Source organism: Galeopterus variegatus, unplaced genomic scaffold (genome assembly GCF_000696425.1).
Source record: "Galeopterus variegatus unplaced genomic scaffold, G_variegatus-3.0.2 Scaffold8194, whole genome shotgun sequence".
NCBI classification, from domain to species: Eukaryota; Metazoa; Chordata; class Mammalia; order Dermoptera; family Cynocephalidae; genus Galeopterus; species Galeopterus variegatus.
In genome coordinates, this window is record NW_007734305.1 from 34320 (window position 1) to 41289 (window position 6970).

General features: G+C 40.3%; 1 pseudogene; it reads right to left on the reverse strand.

Annotated features, from left to right (window-relative positions):
- Nucleotides 1–3155: 3155 nt before the first annotated feature.
- LOC103608241 lies at nucleotides 3156–3778 on the reverse strand (annotated as a pseudogene).
- Nucleotides 3779–6970: the final 3192 nt, after the last annotated feature.

Below are 6970 nucleotides of genomic sequence, written 5' to 3' on the forward strand. Positions count from 1 at the left end.
AAGTGGAACAGTTATCTTCCATGATATGAGCAGTACACAACCCTTTTGGGTTTTAAGTTGGACTTCAGTTCCACAACTACGGATTGATACAGTTAACCACATGCCTAAATTCATGTTATATAATCATCATAGGTTTATGGAGCACATTGCTTTTATTTTTATTTTATTCTTCTATGTTCCCCTTCTATATCATATCCCTTCTCTTTCTACTCTCTACCTCTGTGTCCCTGAATAGACATCCATTCTCATCTATTTGATGTGTGTGTGCTCTTCTTAGTTAATTGCCTATACATTAATTTATTTGTGTATGTTTACAAGTATATATGAATATGAAGAATTGTTTTCAGGGCACATATATAGTGCTGTGGATTGAATGTCGCCCCCAAACTGACTGAAACTTGACCCCCATTATAACAGTGCTAAGAGGGTGAGAAATCCAATTATGTTTATTTAAAAGGTGGAGTCTTTAAGAGGTGATTAGATGGTGAGGGCTGTGCGCTGGTGAATGGATTGATCCAGTCATGGAGCAATGGGCTGATGGTTTAATCGGTGGTCATTGATGTGGTTCTGAAGACTTTATAAGGAGAGTGAGTGAGCAGGTTAGTGCTGGTGCTCGGGTCAATCTCATTATGTGACACACTGGTTTGGTTTTCAGGGTACATATATAGTGCTGTGGATTGAATGTCACCCCCAAACTGACCGAAACTTGACCCCCATTATAACAGCGCTAAGAGGGTGAGAAATCCAATTAGGTTTATTTAAAAGGTGGAGTCTTTAAGAGGTGATTAGATGGTGAGGGCTGTGCACTGGTGAATGGATTGATCCAGTCATGGAGCAATGGGCTGATGGTTTAATGGGTGGTCATTGATGTGGTTCTGAAGACTTTATAAGTAGAGTGAGTGAGCAGGTTAGTGCTGGTGCTCGGGTCAATCTCATTATGTGACACACTGGTTTCTACCTGGGGATCTGTAGAGAGTTCCAACCCCGAAGAAGGCCCCCACCAGATGTGCCCCCTGGACTGTGGACTTGCCAGCCTCCAAAACTGTAAGAAATAAATTTATTTCCTTTATTAATTACCCAGTTTCAGGTATTCTGTTATAAGCAACAGAAACAGATTAATATATACAGGCTCCTCATTCTGCTTCTCAGTTATGTTTTATTGTGTTTTTATTATTCAATATTGCGTTTTTTAGATCTTTCCATGGTTATATATACAAACATAGCTTTAGTTTGATATTTTTGAATACTGTATAGTGTTACATTATACAGATATGCTACATTTCATTTCTGTTGATACGTTTTTTAGATCTTTCCATGGTTATATATACAAACATAGCTTTAGTTTGGTATTTTTGAATACTGTATAGTGTTACATTATACAGATATGCTACATTTCATTTCTGTTGATAGATATTTAGGTTTCTCTAATTCTCTGTTATTTGGGACAAGGCTGGGGTGAACAATCTTATATCTGTCTTTTTATGTCTTTTTTTGTATCCACGTAAGTGGTTCTCTGGGTAGTCCCCTGCAGTGGAATCACTGGATCATAAATTGTGCAAATACTCAACTTTTGTAATGTGCACAATTGTTCTCCAAAATTTATACTCCCATTGGCAGTACATTAGAGTTCCTCTGTCCCCCTTTCCTTACCAGCACTTGATGTTATCTGATTTTCTTTGCCAATCAAATATGTGATCTAGAACAGTTGTTCTAATTTTTATTTCTCTGATCCCTAAGGAAGGATATTGAATCTCTTCATATGCTTATTTGCTGTTTCATTTTCCATTTCTATGAGTTGTTTATGCATATTATTGACTGATTTTTCCACTAGATAATCTGTCTGTTCTCTATCATATGTAGATTTTTTCCTATATATTTGGGATATTAAGTCTTAGTTGATTACACATGCCTCTCTTTTAACTTTGTACATGGTGTCTTTCACTAAGCAGAAACCTAATGTGATGTAGATATCAATTTTTCACATTACTATTTGTGCTTTTTGCATCTTGCTTTAAAAAGTTTTCTCATTATCAAAGTTATGAAGATATTCTTCTACATCATCTTCTAATAGTTTAGTATGTCGACTTTCTTTTTCTTTTTTTTCCTCACAATCCTTCTTTTAATGTCATGTAGTAGTTCAACCCAAACACACACAGTATTCATACCATAGAGAAAGGGACCTGAGGGCATGAGTCATGCATGGTGTGTTAGGTACAAACCTTGGCCCAACCCAAAGAAGCATTCAAGTGTCTGGGAGAAGGATGTTATACTCTTTCCCCTCCCCATTTCCCTTTCCTACTGGGTTTAACCTAAAGTCCAACGAAGTGGAACTGATGAAGCCCCAGGGCCTTGGAGGGTAGATTTGCTTGTACAGTATTATAAACTATGCCTAAGGAAAAAATAGCCCAGGCCTCCCAGCAGCAGTGCAGATGACAGCTGGTCCAGTGGCCTGACCTCTACGTCTAGACAAAGAAGGGGAGAGGGTGATTGCTGAGCATTGGTTTAGGCATAAACCATAAGATGGAGCAGCATAAGGTTTACCCTGCCCTGTGAACGTGTGCATAAACATCTATAGCCCCCTCCCCTCAGCCTTGCTCTGCTGCAAGGAAGCTGCTGAGAATGAGTGACAGCTGGGTACAAAGTGTCTGGTGAGACCAGTTATGGAGTCTAATGCAGTGAAGTAAATCATTCATTTAGGACCTGTTTTCACACAGAGGCAAGGAAAAGCCAGAAACTTCTATCTCACACTTTGAGCTGAGACACTCCACCTTACACAATTATCTGTAACAAATGTCTCAGTTCAAATCATAGGTCTTAGCTTCTGCTAAGGTTTAAAGTACAAGAAACATATAATCTAGCTGTTTTCTTTCAGTCCAAGCTCTAGCTTTGTCAGCAAGACTGTTGCAGAAGATTTCTAATTGAGAAAGAAATACCTGCAGTGAGGAAGGCAGCTGTTGAAAGAATTCCAGGAGCATGAGACTGAGTTTGCAGAGCTGAGTGTCATCAGTTTCCTTTTCTACTGATATCTTCCTCCTTCAGAGCAAATTTCCTTCTTAGGACCTCAGAGATAAGTACAGCAGTGTCCTCCTCCTTCAATAAACTCTGGTTCAGATCTTGGCTCTGTTTCATAAGGTGAAAATCCTTCAGGATACCCATCATGTCTGCAAAGCTGCTGGCCTTGGACAGAGAGATGCAGTCACCCTCTTCAGATGAACTGCAGGTAGCTTTGTGTTCTGGTTTGCAACATTCAGGGTTGCATCAGCTGCCACTATCTTTGCAATCTGGCTGTGTAAGTGGCTCAGCTCATCCTGCAGCTCCGTGGGATGGCTTAGGGCTGGCAGAGCTGGCTTCTTCAGGGCCAGGAGACTCTCCTCAGAACCACATAGGTTGGGCACTGAGACATTGCGCTGCATGACCATCAGAGGGCTGGGCTTCTAAGTATGTCTCAGGGGGCATGTATTGCTCCTGACCCGGGCATATGTCTCCTCTTCATCTGCAGCAATCCCAGTGATGTCAGCCAGAATAGGGTCTGGGGGCACATCTCTCAAACATAGGTCAGAGATGTTGCGCAGGGTCTCAAAGGATGCCTAAGGACATGGCTTCAGGGGTAAATTGGTCCCAATTCTTCTCACTACACTTCGTGCAGCCCATGTAGATTATTTTGCCAGATTGGAATATTCACATTAGCTTCCATTGTGAAATTTCAACAAGCTCCCGCACTTGAAGGACAAGGCAGCCACAAGGCAGCTCGGGGAGGCGGGAGGCGGGACTCCCTCATATCAGGCCATTTTGAGGAACACCAGATTTCCTTTCCTCATGGCCCCTCCTGCCACAGTGGGCCACCCAGCCTCCACTTTATTTTTCAATGGATTCAAATTCTCTTTGAAATTCTTTTCTTCTGTTGTGTACAATTTCCCTCTATTTAAAAAAAATATTAATCATAGCTATTTTTAAAAACTTTGTATTCTAATCTAATATCTATAAGTCTGCTTCTAATTTCTCTTTTTTTCTTTTGATTTTTAATCATATTTTTGTCTGTCTGATTTTTTTAATTTAATGGCATTGTGTATAAAAGAAGCAGAAAGGCTTCAAGTTTGTTATCTTCCACTAGACAGGGTTCCCCTTTTTTCTGTTAAGCAGATATGGTAGGATATGCAGTCAGAGATTTAGCTTGGTTGGGCTGGGTTTCAATTTATTTATTTATTTAGAATGTTCTGTTTTGTTTTTATTGGTGATGAATATTCATGGGTAGAAAGCAAATTGTCACCACTCGTCTCCTAAGATGTGATGGCCTGATCTATACTGGCAGCATGTCCATTACTACGAATTGTGATTATACCCTGTGTCCTCCACCCAATTATCCCCTCAATTATCCCTGACCTCCCTCCCCCTTCCCTTTTCCACACTCCACTTTGTATCCCTAGGTATGTTCTCTCCCTCTGCAAGTCCAATGCACCACTATGGTCTTTCTTTCTTTCCTTCTTTTTCTCTTAGCTCCCACTTATGAGAGAGTACATATGGTATTTATACCTCTGTGCTTTGCTTATTTCACTCAACATAAATTTCTCCAAGCTCATCTATGTTGTTGCAAATGGGAGAATTTCATTCTTTTTTATAGCAGAGTAGTATTCCATGGTGTATATATACCACATTTTCCTTATCCAATCATCCATCAATGGACATTTAGGTTGGTTCCATACCTTGGCTCTTATGAACAGAGCTGCGATGAACATGGGAGTGCAGGTATCCCTTTGACGTGGTGATTTCCATTCTTTTGGGTATATACCCAGAAGTGGGATTGCTGGGTCGTATGGAAGATCTATCTGTAGTTGTTTGAGAAACCTCCATACTGTTTTCCATAGTGGTTGTACTAATTTTCAGTCCCACCAACAGTGTAGGAGTGTTCCTTTGTCTCCACATCCTCACCAGAGTTTGTTATTCTCTGTCTTTTTTATTATAGCCAGTCTAAGTAGGGTGAGATGATATCTCAATGTGGTTTTAATTTGCATTTCTCTGATGACTAGTGATGTTGAACATTTTTTCATGTACCTGTTGGCCATTTGTATGTCTTCCTTTGAAAAATGTCCATTCAGTTCCTTTGCCCATTTTTTAATTGAGTTATTTGGTTTTTTTTGTTTGTTTGTTTTGTTTTTTGCTGTATAATTATTTGCTTGAGTTCCTTATATATTATGGATATTAATTCCTTGTTGGATGCATAGTTAGCAAAAATTTTCTCCTACTCTGTAGGTTGTCATTTCACTCTCCCAATTGTTTCCTTTGCTGTGCAGAAGTTTTTAGTTTGATATAGTCCCATCTGTTTTGGTTTTTTTTTTCTTTTGTTGCTTGTGCTTTCGGGCTCATGTTCATAAAGTCTGTGCCTGGACCTAGTTCCTGAAGTGTTTCACCTATGTTTTTCCTTAGTAATTTTACAGTTTCAGGTCTTATACTTAAGTCTTTCATCCATTTTGAGTTGATTTCAGTATATGGTGAGAGGTGCATGTCTAGTTTCATTCTTCTACATATGGATATCCAAGTTTCCCAGCACCATTTACTGAAGAGACAATCTGTTCCCCAACGTATGTTTTTGTTCCCTTTGTCCAACCAAAACAGCATGGTACTGGCATAAAAACAGATACTCTGAGCAAAATAGAGAACCCAGAAAACACCCCTCAGGCTTGGGTTTCAATTTAGATAAAACTTAATCTTCACTTCACCCTGTTCCTTGGGTGTTGCCCTCCTGGGCCTTTGATTAAGACACCATTGGGCGTCTATCTCCTGAGGTTTGAAAGACAGAGAAAGGGAGATCTAGCCCTTTCAGAGTTTCCCAGACCCTCTCTTCAGCCATTCATCCCACACAGCTTCAAAATTTGACAAATGAATCAACGGAGAGACACTGTGGTAGGTCTCTTTCACAGCATTGTAGGACGGTGAAAGATTTCGCTCTGCTTTTAGAAGGTGTGAGTCTAGTTCTGCAGCCTCCCATGCACTCCTGAAAGCCAGCAGATGTCCTCTTGAGAAAAATCATACTTTCTCTAGTGTAGAGAATTCTCCGACATGGAATTAAAGATAATCATGACTCAAGAACCAGATGCAACTGAAGGCCAAGAAAAGGCCTGGATTTAAAGCATATTACCAAAATTTAAAACTCAAGCAAAATGTTGAAAAGTAGTATGGACATGGCTGAAAACTCATGTTTGAAAGACCTTCCATACGGTGTCTATAAGGAACTCTAACAGAATGTAAAGCAAAAAGACAAAGAGGAAATTGGGAGATGTTAGTTCAGCAACGTGGAGGATAGCTTCAGATATTTTAATAGGTGTCCCGACCCACGGGATATTCAACGCAGACCCTGGAGCGGGGAGTGGGAATTGGATGGGAGAAATGGAGACAAGAGCAGCTCAGCCAGAAAGAAATTAGAAGAAAATACTGCAGTGAGATGGACAGGAGACCCCACCATCAAAATGGTTAAATGACCAGGTTAATTGGAATAAAAGAAACATGATCATCCTTTTGGCAAATTCTACTTGTATTTTGAGCAATTTTTGCTTCATGAATGAATGTAAATGCTATGGTGTTAGGTGCATAAAGGCTTGTGATTATTATATCTTTTAAGCTGATTGAGAATACCTTTTATCATTATGCACTTTCTCATCCAATGCAAACATTGCTATGTGTTTATTGCACAAAGTACATATAAGAAAGAGATCTAGAAATTATATTGGAGGCTTGGTGACACCAGGTGTCTTGACAATTTGATAGAAGCTTGAGGACGTGGAATTACTAGATGATGCGCCATCCACCATTTTCCAAGGAGAAGTGAAACCAATTGCTTAAAATGTCTAAAACTGTAGGGGCCGGCCCGGTGGCGCACTGCTACAGTGCGCCGCTTGTGAGCGTGATGGCGCTCCCGCCGAGGGTTCGGATCCCACATACAGACCGGTTCCCGCTCACTGGCTGAGCAAGGTGTGGG